Here is a 27,751-nt window from a genome sequence, read left to right on the forward strand (position 1 = left end):
TATTTTCATCACCCTCCAAAGAAACCCATATTCCCAGACAGTCAATACACATTTGCTCCTCCCCACCAGCCCCCGAGCACCACTTAGTTACCTTCTGACTCTATGGATTTGCCTAGTCTAGATATTTCATATAAAAGGAATCATTTAATGTATCCAGAAAGCAGAATATTTCTAATTTAAATATGACCATTAAGTAACAATGTCTATTTTTTAAAAAAGCTTAGACAAATAGGTCATTATATAAAAGGTGTTTACAAAAATTTCTAACACCAGAAGAACTGATTACACTAAGACACATGTTATAGATATATGTTGATATACATCTAAAAGGGTCTATTTACTTTTTCTCCTTTGGGAATAATTCAGAATGCTAGTTATTACTTTTGAATCTTTAAATTGAATGAAATATTTTTCTGAGTGATGCTACTTACCTTGTTTGCTGGTAGAGCTTAAAGAAGGCCATATTTTTATAATTATTGCCTAATTCTTGCAGACAAATTTTTATGAGAGATAGATTAATATTTTCATAAGGAGAATAAACTTTTAAATTATTTTAGAAAAATACAATGCTCAAATTTAATAATTTCAGAAAATGGAATAGTTATGCTAGATTAATTCATGTCACATATACATTTTATCTATATGTAACCCAAGTATTAGTAGCAACACTCTAATCTTGTTCTTTTGATGAATTCTATGTATTTTTCAGGGTTTACTTGCTCATGGGCATTTTGGTCTACGAATTCCAGCTTCCACAAGGTGTCCTCAATATTATCACATTCCCCATAACTGTTCCCGATTCTGTACATCCTGTTAATTCAGATAGATTACTTTATCCTTTGGCTTTGATTTTATAATGTTCCACTTATGTCAAGCGTAGGAAAGGTGAAGGGAGTTTATATTTAAAGTAACGAAACCAACTTAAAATTGAATACTTAACTTACCTCTTATTTTACATCCTGTAAACCATTTCTGTTTACTTCTGCTTTACATTACTAAATTCATCCTTCTTTTATTGCCTCTCTTTTCCTGGTCTGTTCCCTTCACAAAAACAAAAGAAGGTAATGAAAAGAAAAATAAACATTCCCATCTTATAGAAGAAAAATTAGCTCTTTCGATCACCAACTTTCAAGATATGAACTGCATATTAAAACATAACAAATAAAAAAAATGCACTTCCTTCCATCCTTCCTAAACAATGAAGATGTGCTCCAGTTCTCAACCTGTTCCTATCATTTCTGCCAAGAAAAGAGAAGACTATGAAGATAGCTGATGGCCCCTGCCTTTAAAGGGCAAATATGGTTACAGCTAATTGTGTTTTTAAGTGAAAATTTATATGCTATTAATTTCTACTAAATTTTATTACAATTTTACTCCACTGTAATTATTTTATATTTGTTCTTTACAAAGCAAAGTTTTTTTTGTTTGTTTGTTTGTTCGTTTTGGAGACGGAGTCTGGCTGTGTCTCCCAGGCTGGATGGCAATGGTGTGATCTCTGCTCACTGCAACTTCTGCCTCCCAAGTTCAAGCAATTCTCTGCCTCAGCCTCCCAAGAAGCTGGGACTATAGGCACCCACCACCACACCCAGCTAATTTTTGTATTTTTAACAGAGACAGGGTTTCACCCTCTTGGACAGGCTGGTCTTGAACTCCTGACCTTGTGATCCACCCGCCTCAGCCTCCCAAAGTCCTGGGATTACAGGAGTGAGCCACAGCGCCTGGCCCAAAGCAAAGAGTTTATATTCAGATCTATGGCCAATTTTGTAATTATTTAGCAGCAATTAAGATAGGCTTCTGTGTTCACATTTAAATAATAGTTTAGTTTTACCTTACCTCTGTTCCATATTGAATTTGTAAATCTTGTTAGGAACAAGAGAAAAACTCTATTACATAAATGTTTATGGCAAAATTATATAGAATGACTAATACTATTATATTCTTTCAAACATTCACATTGATAAAGCCCATCACTATCTTGAAAAGGTAAATTCGGAGGAACCACACAATGACCCAAAGAGAGAAACTGGAAATGGTCCAGCACACAGGGAGAGCAATCTTTATCTCTAAACTGATCCAGATAGGAGATTTCAATTCCCCATACATCCAAAGCATTCTTAACTGGAGGTTCACAATGGATTCAGTCAATTTGACATTGTACTGACAGTATACGCAAATCTTAATCTTATGGTCATTTGTTCTCAGATAAATGCTCATAGCTTTCAACATTTTTCAGATTATGGAATTAGCTTTTCAATGATTCAGAAACATTGGAATGACTGGGAACCACTGTTTTGAGAGACTGTCTTGCTATCAGAATACAGGGTGGATAGGTTTCCTTTGGGAGTAAAATACATTCTGAATGGCAAGTAAAAAAAATTAAATTGCAAGTTTCAATTATTAGTAAAGCATATTGATTTTATTTTTCACACTAGGGATACAGTTTAGTGAATTGGCAAATGGTTTAATCAAAATTTGCAAGTTGGTTTTCTGTTTTGTTTTGTTTTGTTTTAAGACAGAGTCTCACTCTATAGCCCAGCTGGAGTGCAGTGGCTTAATGCAACCTCTGTCTCCCAGGTTCAAGTGATTGTCCTGCCGCAGCCTCCCAAGAGCTGGGACTACAGGCACCCACCACCACACCTGGCTATTTTGTTTGTTTGTTTGTTTGTATTTTTAGTAGAGATACGGTCTCACCATGTTGGCCAGGCTGGTCTCAAACTCGTGACTTCAAGTGATCTGCCCACCTCGGCCTCCCAAAGTGCTGGGATTACAAGTGTGAGCCACTGTGTCCAGGTGCAGGTTGGTTTTAAATGATAATTACTTATAAAATTAAGGAATAAATTGCATCAATATCATTATGTAACAGTGGACACTAATGTCAACGAAGTCACTGATACTTTTCAGGCAGACAGTAGATAAACACCTATGAAGGGCTTAGGTAGGATTCTGAATTTGTAAGACAGATACACTTGATCTCCAAGGCCCATTCTAATTCCAAGATGTTCAGTAACTTCCAGGAATGTAATGATCATTGAGACTATTATTTTAAAACATGTGTCCCATATTATGTTCCCCAAAAATTTTCAGCAGTTGCTGTTCAAGATAAATTAACAGATAAATAAGTAACCAGTGAAATTGATTCTATGCCACTTAAAATTTATGATATTTTCATTAAGTAATCATGTAGTGTCACTGGCAAATGTTCTAAAATGGCAAACATCATGAACGCTCACCCTCAGGACAGTTTTAAACACTGAATTCACATCTGAAATATATATGTTCACAATGAATATTTGAAAAATAAAATAAGTAGATACTTTTGAGAGGCTTTTGATGTTCTGAACTGTTGCAACCTTCATATAAGATTCTATCCCTCCAGCTCTGCCTGAGTCTTGTCATTATTCAAAGTGAGTAGCTGCTGCTTCTCTACAGAGGGCCTTGTTTCTTCCAGTCCAAGACTTTTCATTCTCTTCACTACCTTCTCTGAGAAATGTTTGCCTTTACTTCAAAAACGTCTCTATTCTCTCATCTTCTAATTAACCTACAATCCCTTTTTTGTTAAGTTGATGCTCTATTTTTTCCACCCTTTGTTCCTGCTAATGTTTTTCTTGTTTTACCTTTCCTAAAGTTTGGTATTCCTCTTACTTAGACCTGTAATTAAAGTAACTTCTGAAGTCACATCACTCAAAGAAGGTTTCTCCATCAAACTGAATAAATGTTGATGATTCCCCACTAATATGATTCTGTTTTAACACCCCATTACACTTATTGCTTATCATTCCACATAATTAAGCTTTGTGCTAAGCAAGCTATATCTTGCTACCCTATTGCAACACAAAAATTTCAACTGTCTTCCATACAAAAATCATCTCTACATGTTTTCCCAGTGAGTTTCTCCTGCTACAATGAAAACTTATCTAGTTTTGTTTATGACATTATTTACATCATCTAGTTTAAAGCTATTTCACTAATTATATATGCAACCAAACTCCTTCAGTGTGACACAGAAATTTTCAAAGCATTATGGGCCTAAATTGAATGTAATCTGTCAAGTTGGTCTACCTTCAAACAGAATGAAACTAGGCTATCTTATCTTTCATCTCTGATATATATTTCTAATGATGCATTGTGTGACCCAATTAGGTATTTAAATGGTCATATAGCACTATTCCATTGACCTATATTCAAATTTCTTTTACTTGGAGATCAAACAATAGGATTTTTGCAATCCTGAATCTTGTATCCAAATTATTCATTATTTCTCTCATAGGTTTTAATAATTTACAAATTTGATGACCATTCATTTTAAATCTTACTTGAGTTGCTAAAAAGGTTAAGAAGGATTAAGGTGTTGGATAGGTGATAGGATTAGCTTGTAGCTCCCACTCGGATGGGCAGAGCATCGTGTGGAGACTCACAGATTGAACTTTTGTTCCAAGAACTACCACAGGAACGTACCAAGAAAGCTAAAAGAATCCACAGACCCTTTGAAGAAACTGGATCACTGCTACAGACTCCCTGAGACACAGAAAACCTGTGAGTCTGCTTTCTTTCTCAGTGGGGAGGCTCATGATTTGGAGCAAGTTCTCAGCCCTGGTGACTGGCTACCTAGAAATAGACTTGCTGCTGTTGTGGGGATGTACAGTGAGAGTGAGACCAGCCTTTAGGACTGCAAGCTGTGTGGGAGTGGGGTGAGTCCTGTGACTGCCAGCTTTCCCCCACCTTCCTGGTGACCTACATGACTCAGCAGAGGCAGCCATAATCGCCTTGGGAATATAACTCCACTGGACTGGGAACCACACCCTCATGCCCCACAGCAGCCACAGCAAGCCCTAAGGAGAGGCTGAACTCAGACACTCCTATCTCTGCTGTCACCTGGTGGTTTTCTCTACCCGACCTGGTAGCCAAAGACAAAGGTCATAATCTCTTGGCAGCTCTAAGGCCCTGCCCACTGCCTGAGAAACCCAAATACTTAACCAGATATCCCCATGGCAAACCTGTAGCCTTCTTATAGGGCCACAGTGATGCGCTCTTGAAAGTGCCACCTCCTGGCTGGAGGCCAACCAGCACAAAACCACCACACTAAACAAAAACACAACCAAAGACCTTCATAGAGTTCACTTCACTTCCCTGCCACCTTCACCAGAGCAGCTGCTGGTATCCATGGCTGCAAGACCTGAGACAGGTCGCATCGCAGGATGCAATCTTTGTAGTGTTTTTGTGGACACTCCCCAGTACCAGCCTGGGGCCTGGTAGCTCTGCTGGATGGCTAGACCCAGAAGAGCAAAAACAATCACTACAGTTCAGCTCTCAGGAAGCCTCATTCCTAGGGGAAGGGGGAGAACACCACATCAAGGGAGCACCCTGTGGGGCAAATAACCTAAACAGCAGCCCTTGAATCCCGGATTTTCCCTCTGACATAGTCTACTCAAATGAGAAGGATCCAGAAAAAGAATTACAGTAATATGACAAAATAAGCTTCTTTAACACGCAAAAGATCATACCAGCTCACCAGCAATGAATCTAAACCAAGAAGAAATCTCTGAATTGCCAGAAAAAGAATTCAGAAGATTGATTATTGAGCAAATCAAGGAGGCACCAGAGAAAGGTGAAATCTACCTTAAATAAATAAAGGATATGAAAGCAAAATTCTTCAGTGAAATAGCACAAATTAAAAACAATCATAACTTCTGGAAGTCAAAGACACATTTAGAAAAATGCAAAATGCACTGGAAAGCCTCAGCAATTGAATAAAACAAGCAGAAAAAAATAAATTCAGAGCTTGAAGACAAGGCTTTCAAGTTAACCCAATCTTTCAAAGACAAAGAAAAAAGAATTTTAAAAATGAACAATGCCTTCAAGAAGTTTGGAACTATGCTAAAGTCCAAACCTAGGAATAATTGATATTCCCAAGGAAGAATAGAAATATAAATTTGGAAGATATATCTGAGGGAATAATTGAGGAAAACTTCTCCGGCCTTGCTAGATATCTGGACATTCAAATACAAGAATCTCAAAGAACACCTGGGAAATTCATTGCAAAAAGATCATTGCCTAGGCACATAGTCATCAAGTAATCTAAAGTCAAGACAAAAGAAATAATTTTAAGAGCTATGAGGCAAAGCATCAGGTAACCTATAAAGGAAAACCTGTCAGATTAACAGCAGATTTCTCAGCAGAAACCCTACATTGTAGAAAGGATTGGGGCCCTAATTTTAGCCTCCTTAAATGAAAGAATTATCAGCCAATAATTTTGTATACAGCAAAACTAAGCTGCACAAATGAAGGAAAGATTCAGTCTTTTCCAGACAAACAAATGCTGAGAATTTGCCACTACCAAGCCAGTACTGCAAGAGCTGCTAAAAAGAGCTCTAAATCTTGAAACAAATCCTCAAAATACACCAAAATAGAATCTCCTTAAAGCATAAATCTCACAGAACCTATAAAACAATGAGACAATAATAATAAGGCATTCAGGCAACAAATAGAACAATGAATAGAATAGTATCTCACATCTCAATACTAATATTGAATGTAAATGACCTTAATGCTCCACTTAAGATACAGAATGGCAGAATGGATAAGAAATCACCAACCAAGTTTCTGCTATCTTAGTAGACTCACCTAACACATAAGAATTCACATAAACTTAAGGTAAAGGGATGGAAAAAGATATTCCATTCAAAAGGACACCAAAAGTAAGTAGGGGTGGCTATTCTTATATCATATATAACAGAGTTTAAAGCAACAGCAGTTACAAAAGACAAAGAGGGATATTATATAACGATAAAACGACTAGTCCAACAGGCAAATATCACAATTCTAAATATATATGCACGTAACACTGGAGCTCCCAAATTTATAAAACAGTTACTACTGACCTAAGAAATAAGATAAACAGCATCACAATAATAGTAGGAGACTTTAATACTCTACTGACAGCACTAGACAGGTCATCAAGACAGAAAGTCAACAAAGAAACAATGGACCTAAACGATACACTACAACAAATAGACTTAACAAATATTTACATAACATTCTACCCAACAACCACAAAATGTACATTCTATTCATCAGCACATGGAACATTCTCCAAGATGGACCATATGATAGGCCACAAAACAAGTCTCAGTAAATTTAAGACAATCAAAATTATATCAAGTACTTTCTCAGACTACAGTGGAATAAAATTGGAAATCAACTCCAAAAGGAACCCTCAAAACCAAGAAAATACATGAAAATTAAATAACCTGTTCCTGCATGATCATTGGGTCAACAATTAAATCAAGATGGAAATTAAAAAATTATTTGAACTGAAGAATAATAGTGACATAACCTATCAAAACCTCTGGGATACAGCACAAGTGGTACTAAGAAAAAAGTTCATAGCATTAAATGCCCACATCAAAATGCCAGAAAGAGCACAAATAGACAATCTAAGGTCACACCTCATGAAACTGGAGAAACAAAAACAATACAAACCCCCAAATCCAGCAGAAGAAAAGAAATATTGAAGGTCAGAGCAGAACTAAATGAAATGGAAACAACAGCAACAAAATAATACCAAAGATAAATGAAACAAAAAGCTGGTTCTTAGAGAAGACAATAAAATTGATAGACCATAAGCAAGACTAACCAAGAAAAGAGGAGAGAAGATCCAAATAAGCTCAATTAGAAATGAAATGGGATTACTGATACCACAATTACTGATACCAAAGAAATACAAAAGCTTATTCAAAGCTACAACGAAAAACATTATGCTCATAAACTAGAAAACCTAGAGGAGAAAGATAAATTCCTGGAAATATATGACTCTCCTAGATTAAACTAGGAAGATATAGAATCTCTGAACAGACCAATAATAAGCAGCAAGATTAAAGTGGCAGTAAAAAAATTCCCAACAAAAAAAAAAGTCCAGGTCCAGACAGATTCACCACTGAATTCTATTAGACATTCAAAGAAGAATTGGTACCAGTCCTCTTGACATTATTTCAAAAGATAAAGAGAAAATCCTCCCTAAATCATTCTATGAAGCCAGTAACACCCTAACACCAAACCAGGGAAGAAAAAACAATAAAAGGAAACTACACACAAATGTCCCTGATGAACATATGTGCAGAAATCCTCAACCAAATGCTAGCAAACTGAATCCAACAGCATATCAAAAATATAATCCACCATGATCAAGTGGATTTCATACTAGGGATGTAGGGATGGTTTAACATATATAAGTCAATAAATGTGATACACCACATAAACATAATTAAAAGCAAAAATTACGTGGTCTGCTTAATAGATGCAGAAAAAGCATTTGATAAAATACAGCATGACTTTATGACTAAAAGCCTCAGCAAAATCGACATAGAAGGGACAAATCTTAATGTAATAAAAGCTGTCTACAACAAACCCACAGCCAACATACTGAATGGAGAAAAAGTTGAAAGCATTCCCCCTGAGAACTGGAACAAGACAAGGATGTACACCTTCACCACTTCTATGCAACATAGTTCTGGAAGTCCCAGCCAGAGCAATCAGACAAGAGAAAGAAATAAAGGGCAACCAAATTGGTAAATAGGAGGTCAAACACTTGCTGTTTGCTGGTGATATGATTGTATACTTAGAAAACCCTAAAGACTCATCCAAAAAGTTCCTAGAACTCGTAAATGAATCCAGCAAAGTTTCAGGATACAAAATTAATGTACACAAATCAGTAGCTCTGCTACACACCAACAGTGACCAAGCTTAGAATCAAATCAAGGACTCAATTCCTTTCATAATAGCTGCCAAAACAAACAAGCAAACAAACAAACAAACAAAAAACAAACCTTACGAATATATACCTAATCAAGGACGTGAAAAACCCCTGTAATGAAAACTGCAAAATGCTGCTGAAAGAAACTTCAGATGACACAAACAAATGGAACCACATCCTATGCTTATGGATGGGTAGAATCAATGTTGTGAAAATGACTATACTGCCAAAAGAAATCAACAAATTCAACGTAATTCCCATCATAATACCACCATCATTCTTCACAGAACTAGAAAAAACAATTCTAAAATTCATATGAAACCAAAAAAGAGCCCACATAGACAAAGCAAGACTAAGCAAAAAGAACAAATCTGGAGGCATTACTTTACCAAACTTTAAATATACTATAACACCATAGTCACCAAAACAGGATGGTACTGGTATAAAAATAGGCACATAGACCAATGGAGCAGAATAGAGAACCCAGAAATAAAGCGAAATAGTTACAGCAAACTGATCCTCAACAAAGCAAACAAAAACATAAAGTGGGGAAAGGACACCCTATTTAACAAATGGTGCTAGGATAATTGGCAAGCCACATGTAGAAGAAGAATGAAACTGGATCCTCATTGCTCACCTTATACAAAAATCAGCTCAAGATGGATCAAAGACTTAAATCTAAGACCTGAAATCTTAAAGATTATAGGAGATAACATTGGAAAAACCCTTCTAGACATTGGCTTGTGCAAAGACTTCATGACCAAGAACCCAAAAGTAAATGCAACAAAACCAAAGAAAGATAGGACTTAATGAAACTGAAAAGCGTCTGCATAGCAAAAGAAATAATCAGCAGCGTTAACAGACAACTCACAGAGTGGGAGAAAATCTTCACAATCTATACATTCAACAAAAGACTAATATCCAGAATCTACAAAGATGTCAAAGAAATTAGCAAAAAAAAAAAAAAAAACAAGCAATCCCATCAAAAAGTAGGCTAAGGACAGGAATAGACAATTTTCAAAACAAGATATACAAATGGCCACCAAGTATATGGAAAAATACTCAACGTCACTAATGATCAGGTAAAAGCAAATAAAAACCACCATGTGACACCAACTTATCCCTGCAAGAATGTTCATTATCAAAAAATAATAGATACAGATGTTGGTGTGGAGGTATACTAGTACAACCACTATGGAAAACAGTGTGGAGATTCCTTAAATAACTAAAAGTAGATCTATCTTTTCATCCAGCAATCCCATTACTAGGTATCTACCCGGAGGAAAATAAGTCATTATACAAAAAAGATACTTACATATGCATGTTTATAGCAGCACAATTTGCAATTGAGCCCAAATGTCCATCAATCAATTAGTGGATAAAGAAAATGTGAGATATATATCTATATCTATATCTATATCTATATCTATACACACACACACACACACACACATATACATATATGTATATAGGAATACTACTCAACCATAAAAAGGAATGAAAGAATGGCATTCACAGCAACCTGGATGGAAATGGAGACTATTATTCTAAGTGAAATAACTCAGGAATGGAAAACTAAACATTGTAACTCACTCATATGTAGAAGCTACGCTATGAGCACACAAAGGCCTAAGAATGATACATTGGACTTTGGGGACTTGGGAGCAAGGGTGGGCGTGGAAAGTAATAAAAGTCTACACACTGGGTACAGTGTACACTGCTCAGGTGATGGGTGAACCAAAATCTCAGAAATCACCACTATAAAACTTATTCATGTAACAAAACACCATCTGTTCCCCAAAAACCCATGGAACTAAAAAAAAAAAAAATACAAAATTAAATAAATAAATAAATAGATTAAATATGCAGGGTTAATGCCAGAGTAATGTGCCATACTCCAGGAATTTCATTCAGGTCAGCAATTTTCAAATAAAAAAAATGAAACACAGTAAAAACTACATTTTATATTGTACCCCAGAACACACATGTGTATGCTTATTTAATATATCTAAATTCAATTAAATTCAATAATTTAATTATTGTCGCTACTATGAGTTAACCATTCTTACATTTTCTGTTCTATTTTGTTCCATTCTATTTCATTATCTGTAAGTTACCGGTTATGTTTCACACTATTAGCTATTGCTATGTGACAAAACAGTCTAACAAAATCTCATTTCTTTCTTCCATGGATCAGCTGAGATTTTGCTGATTTAATTTAAACTTGGCTGGGCTTGACTCCAAACTGCATGTTAGGTTGAATCCGTCAAACTACGTGTTCCTGACTCTCTTTTAACTGGAACAGGTGAGTTAAACTGAGCATGTTCTACTTAAAGCGAAAGAAAAAACAAAACAAAAAATATATGCTAGGTTGGACAAGTGGAATAACCTAGACATGCTCTTTTTCATAGCAATGGCAGAAACATCACAGGTTAACCTAATTGCACAAAGCATGTTTTATGGTTCTGCTTGTTTTTCTGTTTGCTAGAATCTCATTTACCCAGTCACATGGTTGAGACTAAAATCTAAGGTGCAGAAGTATATTTTACTCACTATGAGGCAAAATCAAGCCATGTGACTAAGGCCGATATCATGGAGAGAAGTATATCCCCAGCAAAGTGGTGTCACAGAAGGAGCAAGTATTCGTTTGTCAATAATCTAATATACAACCCTCATCAAAATACTTTCACAACTGATTTATGAGCTACCACAAAAGTTCCAAGTTGATATTGGTCAGAGCCCTATGAACATAATTATTCATCAAATGACTAATCCACTATGTGTTTGTATTTAGTTTATAATGTTCCATAAACATAAAATTATATGTTACATGACTATTTGAAGTCCAGACTCTCCAAATTTATCATATTTTGTTGGGATACCAACACTACTAGAAAGTTAAAATTAGGTCAGCTCAACACATAATCAACCAAATATTTTATAATGTTTAATAATCAATGTAGCCCCATCTACATATTTATAAGTTCTCACTTGAATAATTCATTTTACCGTTGTGTTCAGAAATAATATTTGATGTTCAAAACTATAGGTTGACCATTAGGTAAAATGTAATATTTAGATATAATATTGCTTTTTTCAAAAAGATAATTGCTGAGTGTCCCCTTGTTGAACTTTATTTTTTTCTCAATATTTCCCCTTCTGCATAAACTTTCTTAATAAATATGTTTTTAATGAAACATTTTATAGTTTGTGTGCATGTGCATATATATATATATACACATACACACATATATATACACACACACACATATATGTATAGATACACACACACATATACATTAATTGGTTAGGATGAATTTCCTTGAAATCAGGGGATATATTTGTTTATCTTAACTCTATCTTCTAAATTCCTAGTTCAGGGATTACAGCTTAAAAAGTTTTTGATAAATGAGTAATGACACAGACTCTCATTTAAAAATTTGCTACATTGATATGTTTCTAATAATCTATCATTATTACTTTCCTCCCAATATCTCAAATATCTCTGAAAGTGGTTCAGTAATCTCCTTTAAAAAATGGAATATTACCTATAGAAGATAGATGGACTAGGTAAATTAAATTCATTTAGGGTTGTTTTATTAAAAATGTTACTTACCCTTATTTTTTCTACTATCAACCTGATTCTGTTTATATTTTTCAGTTGGAAAGTTAGTTGTAGGAAAATCTAATAAAGGTATAACTGGAATTTCATTTTTTTACTACTGAGAAAGTATTCCCAAACAAGTTTTCCAGATTGTGCATTGGTCCTGAATGTCAGGCCTCTGAGCACAAGCTAAGCCATCATATGCACTGTGACCTGCATGTAAATGTCCAGATGGCCTGAAACAAGTGAAGAATCACAAGAGAAGTGAAAATGGCCTGTTCCTGCCTTAACTGATGACATTCCACAACAAAAGAAGTGAAAATGGCTGGTCTCTGCCTTAACTGATGACATTACCTTGTGAAATTCCTTCTCCTGGCTCATCCTGGCTCAAAAGCTCCCCCACTGAGCACCTTGTGACCCCCACCCCTGCCTGCCAGAGAACAACCCCCTTTGACTGTAATTTTCCTTTACCTACCCAAATATCATAAAACAGCCCCACCCCATCTCCCTTCCCTGACTCTCTTTTCGGACTCAGCCCGCCTGCACCCAGGTGATTAAAAAGCTTTATTGCTCACACAAAGCCTGTTTGGTGGTCTTTTCACAGGGACTCGAGTGAAACTGAAGTCAGCTGAAAAACTTTGACATGGGTATTGTAAGATTTTGATCAATATGTCATCATATATATTATGTATATTTAATGGCAATAACTGTAAGTACTTTTGCACCAACCTAATATTATAATTAAGAGATATATGATGACTATATGTATAAATTTATTTATAGATATATACCCCATATATTATATACACACACATATATAAACACACATACACACATACACATATACACATAAATAGCTCACAATTATATAAACAGTTAAAATTTAGTGTAATAATTGCTGTTGAAGAGATTTGGATGAAGTGATTTGACAGCATTATGTATAAACAATTTAATGCAGTCTGGAGAATTTAGGAGAGGTGTACTACTGTCATTTGTTTGAGCTGGCACATGAAGAATGGGCAGGGATTTTCAAAAGAAAAAAAGTAAGAAATTTTGGGAAAAAACCTTTTCTTATGCATTAATACAAGGACTGAGAGCAATCAGAAATGAAGTATAACTGAGGATATTGAGGTGTTCTTTAAGATAGGAGTTTATGTAAATACATTGATATTAGAAAGTGGAGATAAACAACATAAGAGGACAGAATATGAAGTAGCTTTACACTGAAGAGTTCAATATGTGGCCTGAGAAAAATGTAAGTCAAAAGTATTTTGAAATCTGAAAAGTGACATAATCAATTATGCTTCTTTAGAAGAGTACCATGGCTATAGTGTGTGAAAGTTGTTTGGAAACACAGACAAGACATATGGTTTCTGAAATAAATCAGAAGGAATATTATTTGAATCCGAAGTAAACAATATAAGTAAATGTTAAAAGGTGAAAGTCAATTTTAGAGATATTTCTGGTATATAACTGATATGATTTAGTGATCAATAGGATGTTGAAAAGAGGAAGAAGTGGAATATGATTAATTAAACTTAATTGAAGTTGATATCAATGAGCAGAAAAATTGAGAAAGGAGAGGAGAGAAGAGAGAGAAAATGTTTTTTATATCTGATGTACATGCAATACATTCAGATTAATAGATTCCCGGAAAAAAATGGTTTACAACTAGAAAGAGAGATGAAAATGAAAATGTGAATATAGATGTGGAGTATCTCATGAAAAAAATAAGATAAATGATGTAAACTAGGGAAACAAATATTTAAGGGTTACACAATAGAAAAGGAAGGAGCTATAAAAAAAGGAGAAAATGTAAAAAAAAAAACATTAAGAACGGAGAGTTTTAAGCTGTAGGGAATTGTTTATAGTCCCAAATTGTATAGAGATACACACTGAATGAGGACTAAAATATTTTTTATTTGAACATGAAATGCTTGATAATTTCAGCATGAATATTTTTAGTAGATTGGTAGAGTAAGAAATCGTAGTTTAGAAGTATATGAGAATTGTAGAAGTGGATACAGTAAGCTAAATACTTTTGCAAAATGTTCAGAAAGTAGGCAAAGGTTATGGAGTGGTACGAGGTATTTTGGAGCTAAGGAAAATTTTTCTATGTTGGAGATAAATTTGTCATGATTCATGTGGAGGAAATGGAGCCAATGGAGATGAAAATAAATGACAGGAATACGCCGAACAGCAATGTGCAAGAAAAGTCGGAAAGAAATGGAATTGATCCATATTTGAAAAGCCTAAATATACAAATAATTAAATAAATTATTTTTGTTTTTCTGCATGAAAGGCAGAATTGGAACACTCTAGGTTATATGGTTTGGTTCTGTGTCCTCAACCAGATCTCATGTGGAATTGTAATTCTCACGTGTCAGGTGAAAGGCATGGTGGAACGTAATTGGATCATGGGGATCAATGTTCCCCTTTCTGTTCTCTTAATAATGAGTAAGTTATCATGAGATCTGATAGTTTGAAAGTGCATGGCATTTCCCTCTTCTCTCTCTCTTCTGCCATCATGTAAAGAAGGTCCCTGATTCGCCTTCACCTTTTGTCGTGATTGCAAGTTTCCTGAAGCCTCCCAGTCTTGCTTCCTGTTAAGCTTGAAAAACTGTGAGTCAATTAAACTTCTTTTCTTCATAAATCACTCAGTGTCAGGTAGTTCTTTATAGCAGTGTGAAAATGAACTAATACAGAAAATTGGTACTGAGAGAAGTTGGCATTTCTATAAAGATACCTGAAAATTTGGAAGCAACTTTGGAACTGGTTAGCAGGCAGAGGTTGGAACAGTTTGTAGGGCTCAGAAGATGAGTGAATGTTTGCAACTTTCTAGAGACTTGTTGAATGGTTGTGACCAAAATTCTGATAGTGATATGGACAGTGAAGTCCAGGATGAAGTGGTCTCAGATGGAGATGAAAAACTTACTGGGAACTGGAGTAAAGGTAACTCTTACAATGCTTTAGCAAAAAGACTGGCAGCATTTTGCCTCTGCCCTAGAGATCTGTGGAACTTTGAACTAGAGAGAGATGTTTTAGGGTATCTGGCAGAAGAAATTTCTAGGCAGCAAAGCATTCAAGATGTGACTTGGCTTTTTCTAAAATTGTACACTCATATGCATGCAAAAAGAGACGGTCTGAAACTGGAACTTATATTTCAAAGGGAACCAGACCATAAAAGTTTGAAAAATTTGCAGCCTGACCCACGTAGTAGGAAAGAAACGCATTTTTTGGGGAGAAATTCAGGCCTGCTGCAGAAATTTGCATAAGTAATGAGGAGCAGATGTTAATAGCCAAGACAATGGGGAAAATGTCTCCAGAGAATTTCAGAGATTTTCATGGCATCCCCTTCCATCACAGGCCTAAAGGTCTAGGAGGGAAACATGGTTTCATGGTCGCAGTCTAGGGCCCCATTGTTCTGTGCAGCGTTGGGACATGGCACCTTGTGTTTCAAGCACTCCAGCTAAGGTCATGTAACTAAAATGGGCCAGGGTACAGCTTGGGCCATTGCCTCAGAGACTGCAATCATGAAGCCTTGGCAGTTTCCAAGTGGCGTTGTGTCTGCGGGTGCATAGAAGGCAAGAATTGAGGTTCGGGAACCTCTGCCTAGATTTCAGAGGCTGTATAGAAACACCTGGATATCCAGCAGGAATTCTGCTTCAGGGACAGAGCTCTTATAGAGAACCTCTACTAGGGCAGTGTGGAGGGGATGAGAAATGTGGGGTTGGAGCCTTCACACTGAGTACCCACTGGGGCGCTGCCTAGTGGAGCTGTGGGAAGAGGACTGCTGTCTACCAGGGGCCAGAATGTTAGATCTACTGACAGCTTGTACCGTGTACCTGGAAAAGTCACAGGCACTCAACACCAGCTGATGAAAGCAGCCATGGGGGCTGTACCCTTCAGAGTCACTAGGGTGGAGCTGCCAAGGTCTTGGGAACCTGCCTCCTGCGCTAGTGTACCCTGGATGAGAGACATGGAATCAAAGGAGATTATTTTGGAGCTTTAAGATTTCATGACTGCCCTGCTGGGTTTTGGACTTCTATGGGGCCCGTAGCCCCTGTTTTTGTCCAATTCTCTGATTTGGAATGGGACCGTTTGCCCAATGTCTGTACCCCATTGTATCTCAGAAGTAACTAAATTGTTTTTGATTTTACAGGCTCATAGGTGGAAGGAACTTACCTTGTCTCAGATGAGACTTTCGACTAATGCTGGAATGAGTGAAGACTTAGGGCGACTGTTGAGAAGGCATGATTGGTTTTGAAATATGAGAAGGACATACAATTGGGAGGGACCGGGGTGGAATAATATATTTTGGCTCTGTGTCCCCACCCAAATCTTATGTCGAATTGTTATTCCTGCATGTCAGGGGAAGGGCCTAGTGAGAGGTAATTGGGTCAGGAGAGCGGATTTCCCCCTTCCTGTTCTTGTGATAGTGATTTCTTATGAGATCTGTTGGTTTAAAAGTATGTAGCACTCCCCTAACCTTTCTCTCTCTACTGCCACCTTGTAAAGAAGGTCCTTGATTTCCTTTCATCTTGTGCCATGATTGTAAGTTTCCTGAGGCCTCCCAGTCATGCTTCCTGTTAAGCCTGTGGAACTGTGAGTCAAACCTCTTTTCTTCATAAATTACCCAGTCTCATGTATTTCTTAATAGTAGTGTGAGAATGGACTAATACACTAGGTAAGTTTAGATTTGAGTAAGATTGATACCTTATGATCAGTACTTTCTTAGTTACATGAGCAAGATATATTTTATTCTCAGAATATGGTGGTAGAGAAAACTGATTAAGAACATTAGGAGTTTTCATATAAAAGAATAGAAAAGTAGGATGACTAAGAATAAACTAAAAATTGCTTTAAATTTTAGCTCCTGCAGGGCCTCAGTTGTGAAGACTAATCTTATTAGATATTTCCCCTATAGTATTGTCAGTTTTGACTTACTGCCACTTTAGAATTTTATCTCAGCAACACTACGACTATTTATGCACTTTCTCTAACTAGGGAAGCTGGTTAAGTTTGGTGTTCCTGATATTCTCTGATTATTGTAAAGCACAATGGAAAATTTGTATCATTGCCCATGTTGCCTCATCTAGTTGAAATCCACTTATTCGCTTGCCTGAAAGGTTGTCAACATTCCCTCTCAACTCAAAATATTGCCCCTCCCTAACCCTTTAAACCCACTGCACATTCTGAAATACATGGTCAGTTACTATTAAACAAATTTTCCTTGTAAACTCTTCTCTGAGCAACTGCATCCTTTTTTTGCTCTAATAAAATTATATCCCATTTTAAAGACACCCTTTGAGTCACCCCTGGCTGGCACCATGGAAACAGGCTCCAGGACTGCCCTGTGCAAGGCCAGTCCCCATGGCTGTACCCCTTAAGTCAACCCTATAGCTCCAAGCTACAGCATACAGAGGGTGCAGGGCTGCTCCAGCAGACCCAGGGTCCATGCTCATCTCAGTAATCTCCAGTGCTAGGTTGGCCCCAAGAGACATAGGTTCTAGAACTGCCCCTGTGGAACCAGGTTACAGGTCAGCCCTTGTGGATAGAGGACCCGGATGAGACTTACTAGACCTAGACTCCAGGACAGAACCTACTCACCCCATGTCGAGCTGACCTCTGTGGCACCAGGAACCAGAACAGCATCTGTGATCCCAGAATCCCACATACCCATACCCATACCTATACCAAGGCCCCATGCCTGTCCCAGCACCAGGCCAGCCCTAGCTTCCTATAGCCTCAGGCTTCTGGGGACATGGGGTCCAGGCTGGCTTTAATAAACCCAGGGTCCAGGACCACCCCAGAAGACCCTGGTGCCAGGTTAGCCCTCAAAAAATCAAGGCTTTAGAACTAGCCATGCAGACCCAGGCTCCACACCAACTCCTGTGGACTTAGGATTCATGTCTTCCCCCATGGGCTCAAACCTGTTCTGTGGTCTCAGTGTTGTCCTGGCACTGGTGTGTGCCTAAAACCTGAAGCCATGTTGGCTGATTGATCTCTGAGCTGGTGTGGCATCTAGGCTGGGCCTGGAGCCTGAGACAATGGAATGGCCTTGAATGCAACTCCAGGCCTGCCTCAGCGAAATCCAGTATTGGGGAGGCACCCATGGCCCCAGACTCTAGACCTATTTATATGCTACCTACAAGAGGCTCACTTCAGCTTCAAGGGCACAAATGGATTGAAAGTGAAAGGATGGAAAAAGCTATTCCTTGCCAAAGGAAACAAAGAGAAAGCAGAGCTAACTATTCTTATATCAAATAAAACAATCTTTAAGGCAAAAACTGTAAAACGAGACACTATAATTGTCAGAGTAATGCTGGCCATAGTAGGATGATTTTGGATGATCTCACTCATATGTGAAATTAAAATAGTCCAACTCATAGAAGCAGAGAATACAGTGGTGGTTACCAGGGGATAGGGGTGGGTGAGGAAGAGGAGGAAGGGGATATGTTCATCAAAGCATACAAAATTTTAGTTAGATTGAAGAAATAATTTCAAAGATTTATTGTACATCATGGTGACCATGATTAATAACAATGTATTGTATTCTTAAAAATGGCTAACAGATAAATTTGTGTTCTCCACACAAAAAATAATAAGCATATAAGATAATTCATGTTAATTAGCACAATCTTGACTTCTCACATGTATAAATATTTCAAAACACCATGCTGTACATAATAAACATATATAATTTGTATATGTTAAACAATTTTTTTCTTTTTTTTATTATTGTACTTTAAGTTTTAGGGTACACGTGCACAATGTGCAGGTTTGTTACATATGTATCCATGTGCCATGTTGGTGTGCTGCACCCATTAACTGGTCATTTAGCATTAGGTGTATCTCCTAATGCTATCCCACCCTCCTCCCCCCACCCCACAACAGTCCCTGGAGTGTGATGTTCCCCTTCCTGTGTCCATGTGTTCTCATTGCTCAATTCCCACCTATGAGTGAGAACATGCGGTGTTTGGTTTTTTGTCTTTGCGATAGTTTACTGAGAATGATGTTTTCCAGTTTCATCCATGTCCCTACAAAGGACATGAACTCATCATTTTTTATGGCTGCATAGTATTCCATGGTGTATATGTGCCACATTTTCTTAATCCAGTCTATCATTGTTGGACATTTGGGTTGGTTCCAAGTCTTTGCTATTGTGAATAGTGCCGCAACAAACATGCGTGTGCATGTGTCTTTATAGCAGCATGGTTTATAGTCCTTTGGGTATACACCCAGTAATGGGATGGCTGGGTCAAATGGCATTTCTAGTTCTAGATCCCTGAGGAATTGCCACACTGACTTCCACAATGGCTGAACTAGTTTACAGTCTCACCAACAGTGTAAAAGTGTTCCTATTTCTCCACATTCTCTCCAGCACCTGTTGTTTCCTGACTTTTTAATGATGGCCATTCTAACTGGTGTGAGATGGTATCTCATTGTGGTTTTGATTTGCATTTCTCTGATGGCCAGTGATGATGAGCATTTTTTCATGTGTTTTTTGGCTGCATAAATGTCTTCTTTTGAGCAGTGTCTGTTTATATCCTTCACCCACTTTTTGATGGGGTTGTTTGTTTTTTTCTTGTAAATTTGTTTGAGTTCATTGTAGATTCTGGATATTAGCCCTTTGTCAGATGAGTAGGTTGCGAAAATTTTCCCCCATTTTGTAGGTTGCCTGCTCACTCTGATGGTAGTTTCTTTTGCTGTGCAGAAGCTCTTTAGTTTAATTAGATCCCATTCATCAATTTTGGCTTTTGTTGCCATTGCTTTTGGTGTTTTAGACATGAAGTCCTTGCCCATGCCTATGTCCTGAATGGTAATGCCTAGGTTTTCTTCTAGGGTTTTTATGGTTTTAGGTCTAACCTGTAAGTCTTTAATCCATCTTGAATTAATTTTTGTATAAGGCGTGAGGAAGGAATCCAGTTTCAGCTTTCTACATATGGCTAGCCAGTTTTCCAAGCACCATTTATTAAATAGGGAATCCTTTCCCCATTGTTTGTTTTTGTCAAGTTTGTCAAAGATCAGATGGTTGTAGATATGCAGCATTATTTCTGAGGGCTCTGTTCTGTTCCATTGATCTGTGTCTCTGTTGTGGTACCAGTACCATGCTGTTTTGGTTACTGTAGCCTTGTAGTATAGTTTGAAGTCAGGTAGCGTGATGCCTCCAGCTTTGTTCTTTTGGCTTAGGATTGACTTGGTGATGTGGGCTCTTTTTTGGTTCCATATGAACTTCAAAGTAGTTTTTTCCAATTCTGTGAAGAAAGTCATTGGTAGCTTGATGGGGATGGCATTGAATCTATAAATTACCTTGGGCAGTATGGCCATTTTCACCATATTGATTCTTCCAGCCCATGAGTATGGAATGTTCTTCCATTTGTTTGTATCCTCTTTGATTTCATTGAGCAGTGGTTTGTAGCTCTCCTTGAAGAGGTCCTTCATGTCCCTTGTAAGTTGGATTTCTAGGTATTTTATTCTCTTTGAAGCAATTGTGAATGGTAGTTCACTCATGATTTGGCTCTCTGTTTGTCTGTTATTGGTGTATAAGAATGCTTGTGATTTTTGTACATTGATTTTGTATACTGAGACTTTGCTGAAGTTGTTTATCAGCTTAAGGAGATTTTGGGCTGAAACAATGGGGTTTTCTAGATGTACAATCATGTCATCTGCAAACAGGGACAATTTGACTTCCTCTTTTCCTAATTGAATACCCTTTATTTCCTTCTCCTGCCTAATTGTGAGGCTGCCTACAGGGGCAGCAATTTCTTTTTTTTTTTTCTTTTGAGACTGAGTCTTGCTCTGTTGCCCAGGCTGGAGTTCAGTGGCGTGATCTGGGCTCACTGCAAGCTCCGCCTCCCGAGTTCACGCCATTCTCCTGCCTCAGCCTCCCTAGCAGCTGGGACTACAGGCGCTCACCACCACGCCCAGCTAATTTTTTGTATTTTTAGTAGAGACGGGGTTTCACCATGTTAGCCAGGTTGGTCTCGATCTCCTGACCTCATGATCTGCTTGCCTGGGCCTCCCAAAGTGCTGGGATTACAGGCGTGAGACACCGCATCTGGCCAGCGTCAGCAATTTCCTCTGTTATAGTCAGGTTTCATGTCAGGCACTAAAGTGACGGAAATGTTTAAACATGTTAAAAATGTGGAAGACTTTTCAGATCACAGAGCAGGAATTTCAAGGAAATTGCAAAGGAAGAAGATAGAAAATTATCAGATTAGGTTACATGCTTAGTGTTATATAGGTAGGAGAATACAGTGATAATGAACTCGAGGCCAGGAAATATGGCTCTTGAATGCTCAGCGCCTGGTGCAGCATCTACCATAAAATTGGTGCTTATAAATATTTGTTGATAAAAATAAAACACATAAACAATGCAATTTGCCTCTATAATATTGTGACTGTTAACCATTAAAAATCTAGTGGCAAAATCCTTTGAAATGCTTAAGTAAATGGTTCCTTTTACTGTTTATGAGGAATTTATTCTTATTTATTTATTATTAGCAAACTGAATCTCATTGTAAATTTTTCAAAACGAATTGGCGTTAAATTGTCCTTAGCTTGTAGGTACAATATTAAATTGTTGGCATAAATACAGTTTAGGACAAATCTGATTCTGAGACTGAGGATGCCACTTCATTCACACAGATACCTATGACAAAAATCACTATTTGATAAAATCTTAATCATTGCTATAGGAAGGTGTTCTTACCCTTTATTGATCAATCAAAATGTGTTATGGCCACTACAGAGTATGGGAATTCATTTAAAATTGTGTGTACTCGTGATACAGATATAAACAACCACTAATGTAATTGCTGTAGCATTATGTATAGCAAAACAGTAGGTATTCAAACTGCTACATATGCAGATAGAAGCCAGCAAAAAACACAGACAGTATCTTTATGCCATTATTCCAGATTAGGTATAAGGCAAATGATGACTCATTATATTAACAGCAAGTATAGATGACATGCAGAATAAATATTTAAAGCACTGCCAGACTTATTTGCATGTCTTAAACTTTGTTGACCCCATCATTTAAAATTTTGCTTTTTAACTATCCACCATGTTAATTTTATCTATATTTTCAAATTTATAAATAATATAATAGTCATTAATATAATACTATATAACAATAATAATTTAGAAATATGGTAACTACCATATTTCATTATTGAGAAGAACTTCAAATAAACTTTATTCAATCTCCTAACCTTACAAAAATAGAAACAGGCACAGAGAGAAGGTCATAGAGCCAAAAAAATGAGAAGATTTGAACTCACATCTGTTAATTCTCTGTTCAGTGTTTTTACACTCCTGCCTCATCTCAGTTCATGTTGAACTCTGCAAGCTGTTGCATGTGACACAGATGAGAAAGGCATGCAATCTGTTCTGAAGATGTTTAAAAATGGAGAGGATAAAGAACGAGACATATACATGTAGTAGTATATTTTGGAATAAGATTTTTAAAAATAAGAACTTATGGTGTAAAAAGACTTTTTTTTAAAAGAAAAAAACACAACAAATACATGAGAGATGGAGAATAATATAATCATATCAAATTAGGAGTGTCAAGAGAGGCTTCAGTGGTTGTGACTGAAAGCTGCCTTATGTGATAGACAGGGTTTAACCATGAGGTGTTTCAGATGATGGAAGTAATAGAATCAACGGCAGGAGCAGGGGGAGGTTAAAAATGCTGATTTGTGAGGAATCTTAAGACTAAATTAAATTGAAGATTGGATAAACAGCTTGACATGAGGCTGGAAAAATATATTGGGACAATATGAAGAATTTAGAAATATTTGGATTGTTTTTAAGAATTCAAATATGACAAGTATGTATGATAAATTTTAGTTGGGATGTAAGAATTTGTGAAATTATTGAATTTTTTAAGTTGCCCCATGATAAATGTAATAAAGCCTGAACTAGAGTGAAGGCAGCAAGAATAACAGGGGGCCTACTGATACACTTAAGGAAAAATACCTTGAATAAAATGTAGTTACCACAGTTATTATTTCATATGTATTTATTTAAATTACACATATGGTTATATAGTTATTTAATTTACTTTTTATAATTGGTTCACAAATCAAAATGAAAGAACATAGATATTCAGGAATTTTGCTTCTATGCATGCCCCTATCTTCTCACTTACCTTTACACAGATATTAATTTTTATTAGTCTTATATAATTGAGTGTTTCTTCCAATACAAGCAAATGTGTCTATATACCCTTATTTCCTTATGTTCTTACACAGATGAATTCAGATTATATAAACTCTTCTGCTTGACCACTTAATAATGTCTAAATATCTCTCCCTATAAATACACAGAAATCTTTCTTTTTTTTGGTAATAGCTGTATTGTCATTGTGAGGCTTATGCAACCAGTCTCTTGTAGATGGATATCTTTTTTCAATTTTTTTCTATTACAAATTATGCTACATTAAGTAAAACTGGATATGCCACATTTTGTACAAGAGTGTAGGTGGATCTCTAGAAAATAACTTTAATATAACTTTTTCCAGAAGTAAGTCTGCTGGGTTAAGAACAGATGCATTTGTAATTTTGGTACATATTGCCAAATTACTCTTACTGTAGTTGCATCACTCTACCCTCCCATTAACAATATATGAGACTGCTGCTATCCCTAGCCAGGAAACAGAGCTGACGAACCTGGGGATGCTGCAATCTGAGGAGTGAAAAATGCTATTTCAGCTGCGTTTGTAAACATTTTGACCGAAGATATCTTCTCATTTGTCTTGGAGGTGATTTGTGTTACTTTTTATGTGATCTATTGCTTCATGTCATTTGTCTATTCTCTTGTTAGATTTTTGCCTTTTTCTTTTAATTTTTTTTTACAAGCTTTCTAATGTGAGGTAGATTTGTCTGTGATTTGAGATGCAGATATTTTCACAAATGGTTTATTTTATCTTGCCTCCTGAAATATTTTTATGTAAGCAGATTTGTCAATTTTTAGTGACTTCTGAATTTTTAATCAGAATTAAGAAGGTTTCCTAATTTATAATGGTATTGGCTAGTGTTTTATTCCTGTTTGTGTGTTTAATATTTGAAACACTGATACATTTGGAATTTATTCTGGTATACTGTGTGAAGTATTAATCCAATTTTAATCCAGAGGGTTAGTGAGTTTTCTAAAAAACATCATAGTAAAACACACATTATCTTATTAATATTTCTTTAAGTTGTCACTTCATATCATAATAAGCTACTATGTATATTGTGTCTTGTTTCTAGTTTTTCTGTTCAGCATTCATTTATTCGTTTATTCATGTGACAATACCACAATGCTTTAATTACTAAGGTTTTACAGTTAGTTTTCATAGATCTCGTGGCCATTTTTTCTCACTTTTCCTGGATATTCTGGGTGGTTTATGCTTTCTATTTGAATTTTCCAATCACCTTGTCTAGATATTTGCTATAGTTTTTTTGTTTTGTAATTATAATTATAAATTTTCCTCTAAGCAACATTTTATTTTGATTCCATAAGCCAGTATATGTTCAGTTAACGTTATAATTGATAGAAATGTTGCTAACATTTTGTTTTAATAACAAACTTGTATTTTAGTAATATATTTGTGTGGAATGAACTTTGAAAACGTTTTGGTTTTTGCTTGATGATTTATCTAAATGTCTTTGGGAAAAGCAGGCCTTAGACATTTTTTAAATGCTTAGATTAGTTCTTCCTAGCAAAATAATTTGTTTTTTTATGAGATTTCTATATCTTATTTCAGCTACAAGTTCAACTAAAATATGTTTTCTAACATTACCTCATTATGTAGCTAAGACAAGTTACTAACTCTCTGCATCTCAGTTTCCTCATCTGCTAAATGTAAATGTTAATAATAACTATCATATAAGGTTAAATAAAAATTCACACACACATATGTATATTATTTATCTATATTGTATTACCTATCATTATCTATTTATCTATCATCTATATACATATCTATTAGAAACTTAAAATACCTAGTATTAAGTAATACTTAATGGATGACAGTAATTTCCCTTTATGTATTTATCACAATCAACGGGCACAATGTAATGTAATCTGGTTATTGATTAAAATATTTCTGGCTGATATTTAACTTCTTAAAATTTTGAGCAATTCAATACTAAGAAAATGATAAAAATGCTTTCATTTTTGCTACGATCTACTTTTAAAAATATGAGATTTTAAATTTTTCAAAAAATTATCCAGTCATTGAAAATTTGAATTGCACATTTTGAATTTTTGAGGACTTCTTTATTTCATATTTTTATTTTTACAAAACTGTGCTGTTAAGCAATACAAGTCATACTTTCTTCTAAAAGAAAATGTTTTTAGATACAAGAACTCAGTTGTTTTAATCTCCTGCCAAACTGTCATGGTGCATGGAATTTATGTTGTAGAATTAATATTTTTTTCCCCCAAATGTAACCTATTTTGTTTCAAAAGACTTATTTGCCTTGGAGGATTGTTTCATAGGTTTAAAACTTAATTTCAGATGTCATGTCACCGAAATAGATGGCAAGATATCAAGTGCTTCTGTAGAAATTTAGCCTGCCTCTTATTTACAGATGGCTCCCAAGGGATGAGTTCTATGAAGCACTGAATAATCTTCAAGACAGTGGCAAAAATCACATAGTTACAAGAGTTAAGAGACAGAAAAATTTGCCAAAAAACCCTAAAAAAAAATTAGAAGATGAATTCAGAGAAAGAACACAAACACACAATACAATTGTGTGACGGAATTCAGAGTTCTGTTTTAGACTGCCTTACTCAGTGTTTTACTAAAGATTAATGGAAGAATACTTCATGTTTTGAAATTACCTAGATATATTTACACTTCAGGAAATAATTTGGATGTTAAAATAAAATGTGCAAGTATTGTAAGTGTGATGTAAATGAAATTGAATAAGGTTTTTTATTATGGATTTGTTGTATATTTTGAAATTTCTCTATTTGAATCTAAAGTCTATCTTTCATGACTATGCTTGTTCATATCACAAATACAGGTGTTTAAATGAAAATGTGGATATATAATGAGTAAATAAAGCCCACAGAAAGTAAAAATAAGAAAATTATATTTGTCATAATGGAAAAGATGTTAATATTGGACTAAACTGTATAAATTTTTGGGAAAATTCAACTTTATAATAGGATAATTGAATAGATTTAGCTATTTTGTATGCACTTGAATCATAATGATAAAAAAGCAAAAAAAAAGAAAAGGAAACATCTTTTGTTGTGTTTTTAAGGTCAACTTGAAAATAAGTTCTGAGAATCACACATACACAAACAAAATTCTAGATTACAAAAATATCATCTTAAACAGAATGATACTGGACTAAAAATAGATGCATAGACAAATGGCACAAAACAGAGAACCCAGAACTAAAGCCACGCGTTTAGTCAGTTGATTTCTTTTTTACAGAAAAATATTTATTTATAAAAGGTTACTATTTTCTGAGATTCATTAAGTTCATGAGCCCATATGTTTATTTTTTACATTATCTTTCTTATGCCCAGTAAAATACTTTCTCTTTAATAATCCTGTAACATTGCATTCAAATAATTTTGAAATGAAATAGGTATCATAAAACTTCAGAATAAAAAGTAAAGTGATAAAGGAATAATTTCTTATATCTTGGTGACAGCTGTGATGTAAGCATTTTTATAATCCCATCTTATAGATGAGGAAACAAAGCTAAAGGTAAAGTAAATCATCTAGAGTCACATGTAAACCACATGGAAGACCCAAAACTGGAACCCAGTTTTATGAAAGAAGCAATGGTTTATATGGGGCATAATAACTATCCAACGAAATACAAAGCAATTCCCTGGGTCATCACCGTAGCCCCTGCACTGCTATGACAATTCGGCAGTTAGAACCTTGGATAAATAAATGCCAGCACTAAAAGGAAGTCACTCATGTAACCATGAGCATTCATCAAGGCCTGAGGCTCTTTCTCTAGTAACATCAGCCTTCTACAGTCAATCTTAAATTTGTATATTGTTTTCATTGATGCTGGAATAACTTTGGGTTGATTGCATTCCTCTGGATAAACAAAATATTACTCATGTAGAATTTTTATTTATTTTTTCAAATTGAACTTTTAAGTTCAGGGGTACATGTGCAGATTTGTGATATAGGTAAACTTGTGTCATGGGGGTTTGTTGTATAGATTATTTCCCCACCCAGGTATTAAGACTAGTACCTGTTAGTTATGTTTTCTAATTCTCTTCCACCTCCCAACCTCCACCTTATGAAAGGCTCCAATGTCTGTTGATTGATTTTTGACAAAGATGCCAAGAACATACAATGGGGAAAGGACATTCTCTTCAATAAATGGCATTGGGAAAACTGGATATCCACATGTAGAACA

At 35.8% G+C, this 27,751-nt stretch overlaps 1 long non-coding RNA gene across 1 annotated transcript; it reads right to left on the minus strand.

The window, feature by feature from the left end:
• Window positions 1-764: 764 nt before the first annotated feature.
• LOC131383347 (uncharacterized) lies at window positions 765-22,696 on the minus strand. The gene is made up of 3 exons (XR_009213344.1): window positions 22,643-22,696; window positions 945-1,041; window positions 765-810 (listed from the first exon to the last, which is right to left on the minus strand). It is a non-coding gene; the product is annotated as an uncharacterized LOC131383347 (long non-coding RNA).
• Between the last annotated feature and the right edge of the window lie 5,055 nt (window positions 22,697-27,751).

The sequence above is a fragment of the Hylobates moloch genome, unplaced genomic scaffold (genome assembly GCF_009828535.3).
Source record: "Hylobates moloch isolate HMO894 unplaced genomic scaffold, HMol_V3 SCAFFOLD_4, whole genome shotgun sequence".
Classification (NCBI taxonomy): Eukaryota; Metazoa; Chordata; class Mammalia; order Primates; family Hylobatidae; genus Hylobates; species Hylobates moloch.